We start from the raw sequence: 11,035 nt of genomic DNA on the forward strand, positions 1-11,035 counted from the left end.
CCAGTCTAACGCCATGTCCGATGATTGATCGCATTCGATCCACCAAACACAGACCATATCCTGCTCAGATGGAACCCAGAAACTGCTGATTACCGCGGGGAGAGCCGCCACTCATTCAGAGCCAGCCGAATGTCACCATGAGAAGAATTATAGCTGGATGTGGAATCTTCTCTTAGTATCTTGCAAACTCCCCTGGAGTTCATGTGAGAGAGGAAGGAGCAGGCTACGAGGCTAGTCCATCCAGGCTGCCAGGATTAAACCCGAGCACTCAGTGTGCGTATCGTCCAGGAGGCCTGTGACCGGTACAGCCACGCCGGACTCTAGCAGCGGGCAGTCGTGACCACTCGATTTGACCCCACAGCGGGCACGGCGCACGTAAGATGCATCACTCCCACCTCGACTGACATGAATAATGGATAACAGGTCAGCACAATATGTTAACGGACTTTCATCGGTGGCCTGGGACATATTTCCGACTTGTAGCTTGACGCGAGTAGTAGTCAGACTGCGCGGAGCCACCGTGAAATTCACGGCGCTGGAGTCAAGTGGTCATAACTCATAACCCTAAAATGAAGACGATATTAGTCAAAGAAGTCTTGTTACATAGGAGCTGGCCAGCGCCGTGCCCCAAGCATTCACCCTAAACCAGTGCCATACTCCATCACTTCTTCCGCCTATCATCCATCCTACACAACCTTCCTATTAAATCCCTGTACCACTTCCGGTTTGATCATCACACCTTCGCTATGCCACCGTCACACCTTCTCATACTCCTCTCCATTCCGGTCACACCCCCACCGCTCGCGCCCGGCGCAGAATGAAGCCGTCTGACGGAGACCGCTGGCGGCGCACCCTCTGTCGTCGGCCTCTCGGTCGGTCGGTGCCATCGGTCTTACCGGCCCGACCCGGCGTGTCCGACCGCCTCCGAGGCAGCCGCTCCATCATCGCGCCGCCGCTGCTGCCGTCCGCACCCCGGTCAAACGACGGGCCGGCCACCAGACGGCCGCTGCTGCCGTCCGCACCCCGGTCAAACGCCGGGCGACCCGCGCCGCGCGCAGATTGCCCGAGCACCTCAGGACACCTGCTCCGATCATCTGTGAGACGCAGCGCAAACGTCGGCAGCACAGGCAGTCGGCGTTTTCATCGACCGAAAGTTCCGCACGAGGCTTTTCAGACAGATATCCACAGCAGCTGGGCATGCAGAGGGTATGTAGAAGCCGTAAACTTCATAGTTTCCATGACGGCACGAAGGCCCGCAGCGATGAGGATCCTTTTAACGACCGCCAAGTTAGGAGTAAATTGAAGCCATTGCCGGCGGAGGGGCGGCGTCCACCCACCCTTCTGCTGCCGGGCGCTGTGTGTCGGCTTCCGTAGCTGACTGAGATCGAGGTGCAGTCTACATAGGGTCATCAGAGCCAGGCGCCGCCGGAAGCAAAGCCGTCCTCTCCCGAAAACGCAGCTTCTTGTGAGCAATCCGTCTAATCGGACTATGATCATGACTAGAAGACTGGGCCACTAAGGAGACTCCTATGGAATGGCAATAGCCAGCTCCGTTTTGTGCGGAAGGTCTTTGGATCAAAACAAACTTTCGGAAGTCTTTTTCGACCAGATTCAACCCAGCAAATGGCCATAAACAGGTGCGGCTCGTTTGCTCGGTTACGGGGATTACGGCAGAGCTCGGTCGTGCTGTGCCAGCCAGCGCCCCCGGCTGTACGGACACGAGCCTGATCCGCCTCTAAACAGATTCTTTGGTCCGGTGGCATGTCTAGAGGGCACAACCTCGCTTTATGCCTCAGAGACCGGGATAGCCTCAGCGTGTGTACCTGTGCCACCTGGGGTCAATGACAAGAAAGATGGAGATCGGGGCTGCCTCGTCTGGCGGTGCCGAACAATCCTTGTCACTGCCGTGTTCTCTTGAAATGTGTACTTGCAAAACACAGTGTGCTTGACTGCAACTAAGCAAACAACATAGACCAGACATCTCTTCTTTCAATGCTCGTCCTCAGCTGCAGACAATGTTATGTTAAACTCTACTGTGGTAGTGCACCTGAAGTATACAGTGGCGGATCCAGGGGGGGGGGGGCAAAATGGGCATTTGCCCCCCAAACGGCATAATTTTAACATTACGCCTATGGACGAGGCATGGAAAGAATCGATAAATTGTTATGGTTTGCCCCCCCCCCCAAACCTCTGAGCTGGATCCGCCTCTGGAAGTATACATGAGTACTCTCAACGGTATAGCGCAAATACGGCAACGAGTGCGCGTTTACTTGCTCGGTCATTGCCTTTATCTATACGACCATCATTGCTCAATGTTAGACCTAACAATGCCACTGCATTTGCATTGAAATATGAAGATGATGAAGATGACATCAAATAACGTACCTACGTAGTCACCCTTAAGACGACAAGGACCTCACCCATTCTGAGGAGTAGTCGGAGGGACCACACTTAGACGGACAGGTGATGTAAGCGGAACGGTCCGGTGGCGCGCCTTTCTAGAGAAGGAATAATGCAAACTACGAGAAAACAATGAAAAACATCGGCTTCTTGCAACGGAAAGCTTTCGGGAAACAATGTCACATAAATTTATTGCCTACCAAAAGATTGCCACTAGCCACAACCGAAGTGAAGTTGGATTTCTTTTCTAAAGGCCGTTTTTTGAAGATGCTTTATCCCACTTTTTCTGTTCCATTGTTCATACTTATCCCTGCCAGATGCAGCGAAGCCTGTGATAATTATAACCTGTTCCTCCTGTCACCATGTCGGCGCGGACAGCCATAAATAAAACCCCTCCGTCCGGGGCTCGGGCTGGACGCGATTGTCTGCGATACGCCACCGCTGCCTGATTCAGCAGTGAGTTACGGCTCCAGCCGGCGACAGACCACTGCCCGTGGGAGTCCAGGAGCCCACGGAGCTGCTAGTTGTGTCAGAAACCGGCTGATAGAGCGCACACCGCACGGCGCCGCGCTCTATTTGAGTTGGCAGGGAGCGGAAAAATGAGCAGCGCAGGCGCAGGAGGACGCGCTAGGAATTGGCCGACCAGGAAGCAGCGTCGTGACCGAACAGGAGGCACGCTGGAGGGGGCTGGCGAGAGAGGCTGGGGAGAGACTGGTGAGGGAAGCTGGTGAGAGGACTGAGGAGGTAGACTGGTGAGAGGTCGGTTACAGGGGCAATGCCACAGGCTAGGGTCGAGATCGAACAGCATCAGCTAGAATCAGATCCTAATCAAACTTCAACGGGCTTGTTCTTATTACACCCACAGTGAATAATGTACATAAATAAGTACACCTAGCTAATCGTACACAACCCAACATACAAAACCAATGAGGCTTCTGGGAAGGGCAGCATAACCAGTAACGCAATCAACCGAATTCAGTCATCCGAGTTCAGCAATTTATGGTTGAGCAACTCTGGTACGAACCTCTCCTTGGTTGACATATAGACATTCAACATGAATGCATGACGCAGCCAAACATTGCCGAGGACCTCACAGGGAGATATCACAAGGGACCGCAGTGACAGTCACGGTCGGCCGCCAAACAGGTCAATGCACCGCCCCAGACAGTCTGCACCAGCGCGGCGGCGGGACACCGTCCGAGATCTGCAGAGCCAGCCCCGTGTCTCAGCCGCCGGCGCCGGTGACAGCGCGGGTCAGAGCACCGCCACGGGCCCTCGGCTTTCTGCCCAGAGTTCCTCGGCACTCTACACTCACTACAGTCTACACTCAGAAGCTACAGAAGCACTGTGCGGTGGTGCTCATTTTCTACATCGACTTCCTCGGCACTCATCCACACCCACACAGGCGCTGTGCAGACTGCAGGTCTTCATCTTCCTCCCACCGCAAGGACTTCGGAGCACAGTGTCTCCACTGTGCGCAGAACAGAGCCTCCTCTGCACCGATAGCGATGTGACCGCGCCTGGCACGGTGCCCGCGGCGGCCGCACGCGCAGCGCACACCGTCCCGCGGCACGTGGCCCGGACACCACCTGGAGGTCACTCACACCGCTCCCAACACGTCCGGCGGCGCCGCGCAGAGCGCGCACCGGAAGAAACTGGGCCAGCCTGCCAAACCCCTCAGACAGTGAGCGACCGACAGTAAATGTTTCTCAGAGTGTAGCTGTCTGTGTTCTGTCATCACCTGGTCTTGAGCTGTCAGCGCGCTGAGCAGCTCCTGGTACTCAGACTGCTGCAGCGACGACAGACACAATCACAACACGCTTCAGTCTCGGTAGGCCACTCGCTCTTCTGGTGTCATGAGGCCACCAGGAGGCGTTGACTTGCTATTCCGAGAGACCGATCGCCGATGAAGCTCGGCCCCGATTTGGTAAGTCTGAGTGCGGTGCAGGGCGGCGGCGCGGCGCTCGGCGACTGTCACCGTTTCAGGACAGAGAGCGGTGACCAGCGGACCAGACAGCCCCCTGCCCCCTCCAGCCCACTGGCAGGGCGCGCCGGGCGGCGGCTGTCCGACGGGTAAGCCCCCGCTCGGCTGATCCGGTGTGGTCCGGACTAAGCTGTCTGCGGCGGTGCCGGTAAAGGAAGGTGACGGGAGCGGCCGGACGCCCACCGGACCCGCGACGTTGGTAACAGACCTTTAGTGACAGACCTGCCCGCCGCTGGTGACAGACCAGACCGCAACAATAAAAAGGCCTGCCCTCAGTCGGACTGTCGTTAACCCTCGCCCGTATTGGTGTTTTTCCAGCCGCGAACGTATAAGGGGGGGGGGGGGGTCCGTTGGACCCCCCCCCCTTGCCGTTTCGCCCCTGATTGAGCTAGAGCTTCGCGGAAAATACGAGCGTGTTGCCCGTGACGAGAGGAAGCCGATGGTACCCAATTTTAAGGTCCTAGGTCATTGGTTGACCTTGCAGGTCAGGTCAGGTCAATGACTCCAAAGGCGGGAAAATCGGGACCTGTTAGAACGTCGTAAAGTGTGGCTGCTATGGGGTTTTTCGGGGTGCTGATCACGAATATCATGTTAGTTTTGATCACAGATGATGTCTTCATGTATTTAGGCCAGGTCGGGTCAAGTCAGGTCAGGTCAACCAGTAAGGGTATTCGTAGTAGGTGGCAACCGCCTCTGACAGCTTCGTAACATGTTACGAAGGCACCAAAACTACTTCGTAAATGTTCATATGGTTGCTAAATTCGAATTCAGCTCCAAAAACTGGCCTAGAAACATGTAAAACTCGAAAAAGTGAACCGAGGTCATCAAAGGTCAATGACCTGACCTGACCTTCAGGTGACCTTGACACCCACCCTAATGCATGGGAGCAACATCATATCACATATCACATGTTTGAACGCTTGAAACCACGAAAAGACTGCAAACGCGCGGCTAAAGCGAGCCGACATACGCCGAATCGCGATTCCAGCCAAACATGGTCTCGAAAAGTAGGTCACAGGTCAAAGGTCATTTGGGTCAGGGTCATGAAATTTTCAGGGTAGGTGTGAAATTGATGAACGCGAGGGTACTGAAAGTTTCGTCGCGATCGGCCGCTTTTTACGCAAGTTATTCGCGAAAAACCATGGGGGGGGGGTCCGTTCGACCCCCCCCCCCCTATACGGGCGAGGGTTAATGACAGACCAGACAGTCAGTGACAGACCAGACAGTCAGTGACAGACCAGACAGCCAGTGACAGACCTGCCCGTCGTTAATAGCAGACCTGGCTGCCGATAGTGACAGGCCTCCCCGCGATCTACACGGGCAGCTCGTCGGCGTAGCCCGTCGACCGGTCATGGCACTAGCCAAAAGCCCGCTAGTGATGCTTTGCTAACGGTTAGTCAAACTGATCTGCAGAGCCTTTACAGGGCACGGGGCACCTGGCTTAACGCCTCAACATATCATTCTGTAAGGAATGAATATCAAGCACGGTCATACTTGGTCATGCTTCACGAGATATGATTAATCCTTTTGCGGTGGCAGTAGTTCCGATGAATATTTGAGACAAGAAACTTTCAAGAAATTTTCCGCAGCCGTCACGGAAGATCAAAACTTATTCTAATAGTTGGATTATTGTGTCATTTTTGTTCTTGTGTCTTCATGTTCCTTGTCTCTTTCACGCTTTCGCGCTATAGTATTCCCTCACGGTAGTGAAGACCTCATGCAAATTTTGGCACATTTATGCCCCTATTTGGCTGTCCTGACCTGACTTGACATAGAACTAAACAACTTTCGGGACAGAAAGGCATCTTTTTATCACACGTATCCCAGTTTCCGACGGATCCAATGGGATCAAGAGCACAATCAGCGTTAATAATTAGGTTTGTGACATGGCCAGTTTTACCAAAAGAAAAATCGCCGGGTCCGATTTTCTTCATGCGTACGAGTCGCTCACAAGTATTACTTAACAACCCACTGGCGAATCCAGAGGATTGGCATTTGGGGTGCCCGAAATCGACCAAAATTCGCTGTTGTTCTAGGATAAACGAAAACTAAACAGCTTTTATGAGGGAAAGCATGCTTCAAACTGCACAGCAGTGCAGAAGGAATCGAAATCCGGTGAGTTTTAGGAATTTGGAGACACTTTTTGGGGGTATGCCCCTCAGCGTCCAAGGCCGCCTTTCTGGGCCTCCCATGGTGTAACAACCTCGCATTTCTGCAGGAATATATAACCGCTGATATGAAAACTTATAAGACTATGTTGGCCGACGCTTCATACGCCGGTGACTAGTTTCCCAGCCTGAATGGTGAAACTTGTCAGTGTCTTTGACGCTTAAAACGACTACATACAGCCGGCGACTTTTATGTTGGTAAAAATGGCCTATTGTGACCTGACCCCAGGTCACCAACTATTTATATATTTTGTCTAGCTCACATTCGTAATTTGACTTATCTCTAAAACTCTATAATCGATATTTGTGATATACGCCTGTTACATATAAACTTGTCATTAGGGTCAATAGGCACCATTGACCCTGCGAGGTCATGGGGGGTATCGAGAAGGGGGTAAATTCATTTATTTTTGCTTCAGATGTCAAACTTAGAAGGAAAAAGTGGGTACTGGAAATTTTGCACTTGTCTGTAAGCGCCCGGAAGCTATCGCAAAGAGTATGGGGGGGGGGGGGGTACTCCCCCGCGCCCGCGCGGGTCAAAGCTCATGCATGTATAGTTAATGAGCGCATTCACTTCACGCTCCAAGGCTATACCGACAGAGCTACTGAACGATGCACGATACGTCGAAACTCCTATCGACTGTCAAAAACGAATCCTTCAATGAATGTGTTTGTTTTCCTGTCTGAATCAAGGCGTTCTGCAAGCTATCGATTCTTGAGGCTTCGGCAGGGGCATTCACCGCTACAGCTTAGCCTCGTTGTTCGCAATCTCTCCCTCGTTTCACCTTAGTCACTTCACTAGGACGGTTATCAGCATGCAGTGCAAGCACAGGGAACTGCCCGTTCTATGGGTAAGCAGAAGGACGATAGCGGAGCTGGGCAAACACCGGCGGCGAGCGCTGCGCTCCGGCGGCGAGTGTGGCGCACTGGCGCGCCGGGGTCAGCTGAGCGGGCCGGCACCGGAGCCGCTCGAACACTCACCTCGAACTTGAACGCCTCGCAGTGGTGAGGCGCCACCGCCGGGTCGTCGTAGATCTTCAGGTCTTGCAGCGAACCCTTCAAGGCAAGCAGGCCCAGAAAGGTGAGCGCCAGACGCAGGAGGGACGTCATGGCTGGCGGTCCTGGTCAGGGAAGGAGCACACGTGCTCGATAGGGTAGTTAAGGACGGGGCGGCTCGGTAACGTACCGCCTTCAGAGACCACTGGTTAGCTCCCGGCGGTCACACCACCCTTACGGAGCTCCTGGGGCAGCTACACGCGCGCCGTGGCTGGCTGCGCGCAGGGCATACAGCGTGCAGCGTCTGCTCCCCTCCCGGCACAACCCTCCGGCCGCCAGCGCCGGCGCAGACTGAGCGGGCGCCGCCGCCGCCGTCCGCCTCCCGTCGGCGGGGTGGGCGGGGGCGGGGGCGGGGCGCCTACACACTGCCCGACCGGTCCGCCGCGCCGCCGCTGTCCAAACTCGGCCGCGATGGCACTGTAGGGTCGCAATGACCGCCCACATTTGGACGGTCAGTACTGCGCACAGGGGATGGGATGAATAGTGCAGTGCCGCTGTGCGTTTACCGCTGGTCATTCACCGCGCACCGAAACCTTCGGTCACACTAAGGCGCATACCTGGGTGTGCTGATTCAACTCCGGTCACACTGTCGCATACCTGGGTATGCTAATCACGGGCACCCTCCTTATTGAGTTTTGCGCCGTACTTATCTTACGAAGCCTCATACCATTACGAATTGTGTCGAAGTACTGGTGGATTGTAATCAACCAGTAATGGCGCAAACACCATTACCTGCTCTCTGGCAATACGGATGCGCTGACATACCTTCTACTCGGTATCATATTCTGATGGGAACAGTTCTCTTTTTGTTTTTGTCCGCTGTTTGACGTCTCTGGGTCAGTATTGGAGGAACGTTGGCCTGGGTCAACTGTTTGTTTTATGTCAAAGTTTTGTTTCAAAATTAGTTGCTTCATCTATTCAAGACTGGTCCAAAAGATGAAGAACATTGTGTCATGACACAAAAGGTACTGAGGATAAAGTCAAGGTTACACTACATAGTTATATCGCCAGGGAGGTTACAGAATCATTGCGGAATGATTTACAATGTAAAAAGTGTATAGGTACGCTTCGTAGCTTAGGTGACGGGCCAGGACAGACGAAGAATGGAAAGATGAGGCTCATTGAAATGTTTTGGTGGACTTCAGGTCAGCGTTGTAAGTTTCTTTGGAAGTCGTTGTATTCGATGACTTTTTTTTTCTAAAAAAGTTCAACTTTTATAGTGTGGTCAAATTCCCTCGTCAGGTAGATTCGATTCAATGGTCTGTGAATTTCATTTGCTTTCATTTCACTTTCTTAATTCTAGACAATTCAGTTAGACTCATTTAACCCGCGCCCTGCTGGGGGGGTGTTTGAACACCCCCCTTGTGGTTTTTCGCGAATATCTCAAAAACGGCGGCGCGGAGCGCCGCCGTTTTTGGTACACCTTATCATACATCAATTCTACACATGTTGTGAAAATTTCAGACCAAGGTCGTTCAAGGTCAGGTTACCAGGTCACTTGAAGTGACCTCACCTCATAAAAAGTTTCAATGTCTGTCATAGCTACACCGAGTGACCGATCGCTTTGAAACTTTCAGCGATTGCTAAGAGCAATAGAATGTAAAAAACGTATATCTCAGAATTTTGATATCGATGACCTAAGGTCAGGTCAATTTTGCGACCTCCCCATTATAAGTCAATGGGAGAAAATTGAAATGCGCCTCTTTTGGACGAAAGACATTATAAACACTCCCAAACACTGAATTACAAGTGTTTTAGACACACTGAACATGAAAATGGTGTCCGTGACCCCTGTTTATGCCCTGAGGTCATCTTAGGTCACGAATGGTATTTAACAGTTTTTCGCAAATAACTTTTGATAGAGGCATGCTAGAGCGATGAAAACGCCTTAGATGTGTTCAGCTCGACGATACGGATCGACTGATATGCAACATGACCCTTTCCGGTCAGGTCATGACCTTGACCTGAGGTCAAATTTTCAAGTTGACCTTTCAAGGTCAAGTTATAGTTCATTCGATGCGTCTTGACGAGAGGAACACCATGCCGGTAAAAGTAAGCTCGTACAAGGCTTGGGTCAAAAGTTATTGCAGAAAAACTGTTTCCGAAAAATCGGCTATTTTTGCAGTTTTTGCCCCCTGCAGGCAAAACCGTTGACGTTAGGTCAAATCTGAGAGACTACTCAGAAAGGGCGTTAATAGGGCTATCGAATGCGCTTTTCCGCGGCGCTGTAGCTCTATTGGTTCCCGAGTTATGTGTTAGCTTCTTGGAAATTGTCGACATTCGACCTGGAAATCGGCGAAATTTTGCCTTCAATGACCTCTGGTGACCTGACCTTTGACTTGACCAAAAAATTGACCGAAGTGATTTCCTCATTATTTTTGACGCTCTTTCGAACGCCGCCTTCCGCGTATCGCTACGTGGCCCAGGAGCCGAGTTAGAAGGGGGGGGGGGGTGTTCAAACACCCCCCCCCCCCCAGCAGGGCGTGGAAATCCATGACCCCCAGCCGGGCGCGGGTTAAACACATATTCAGCCTTTATTTACTCTAAATCGGCTCTTCTTTAGTAGTTAGGTATGTCAGAAGGTCAACGTCAGTATAGCAATCAACATCATGTGTCTTAGTAAGCCAGTAAGGACAAATGAGCTTGGTTCGGACTATAAATGCGCGTACCTTTTACTTTTACCATGGTCAGCAACACGGAGCAATTAGTGCAACACCTACTTTTGCCATGTGTAACGATTGCTGCTAGACCAAATGGTATTACCATATCCAATATCCGAAACTTACGCATGATTTATGAAGTGCATCGGTCTCCTTAATCAACCACCCCACGTCTGTTCGACATTTCCACCCCACGGCCCGCATCTGAGCATGCTGTCGTCCTGCGCGTCATTTCGGGGAGTGCTGAGAGGGCACTGGTCAGCTGAGCGCGCCCAGCCCCGGCTGGGATCGGCCTGTCATCGGCGGCTCCCTCATTAACGGTAAACCGGTCCGGCGGAGCCGCCGTAATGCCGCGGCACGCTGACCTCATGGTCCTTCCGGGGCGGCCGGACAGGTCAGCAGTCACCGCTGCCGTGACCTGGCCCTGCAGTCGCACCCCGGGCCAGAGCTGATTCACCCCCCGACATCCGCCAGTCCCTAGGATACCTCACCCAGCCCCATCGGCGCAACCCAGTCACCGCCCGCATTCCGTGACCCTGAACAGATTTGTCAATAGCTGATGCCTAGGTCAATGCCTGACGGTGACAATTCCCGCGAGGTGAATTTCATCCTCCCCTCCCCAGCGCTTGCCCCGCTCATTTGTTTTTCACCCCGCCTGCACCACTTCTTTAGTGCCTCCATACCCTTCAATTCATTCTGGTTTGTTTTTCTAACCCGTATGAGCTGTAACTCATTCCGCAGCATCTGTCTCTCCAGCCCTACGTCCA

The sequence above is a fragment of the Amphibalanus amphitrite genome, unplaced genomic scaffold (genome assembly GCF_019059575.1).
Source record: "Amphibalanus amphitrite isolate SeventyFive unplaced genomic scaffold, NRLGWU_Aamphi_draft 000812F_arrow, whole genome shotgun sequence".
NCBI classification, from domain to species: domain Eukaryota; kingdom Metazoa; phylum Arthropoda; class Thecostraca; order Balanomorpha; family Balanidae; genus Amphibalanus; species Amphibalanus amphitrite.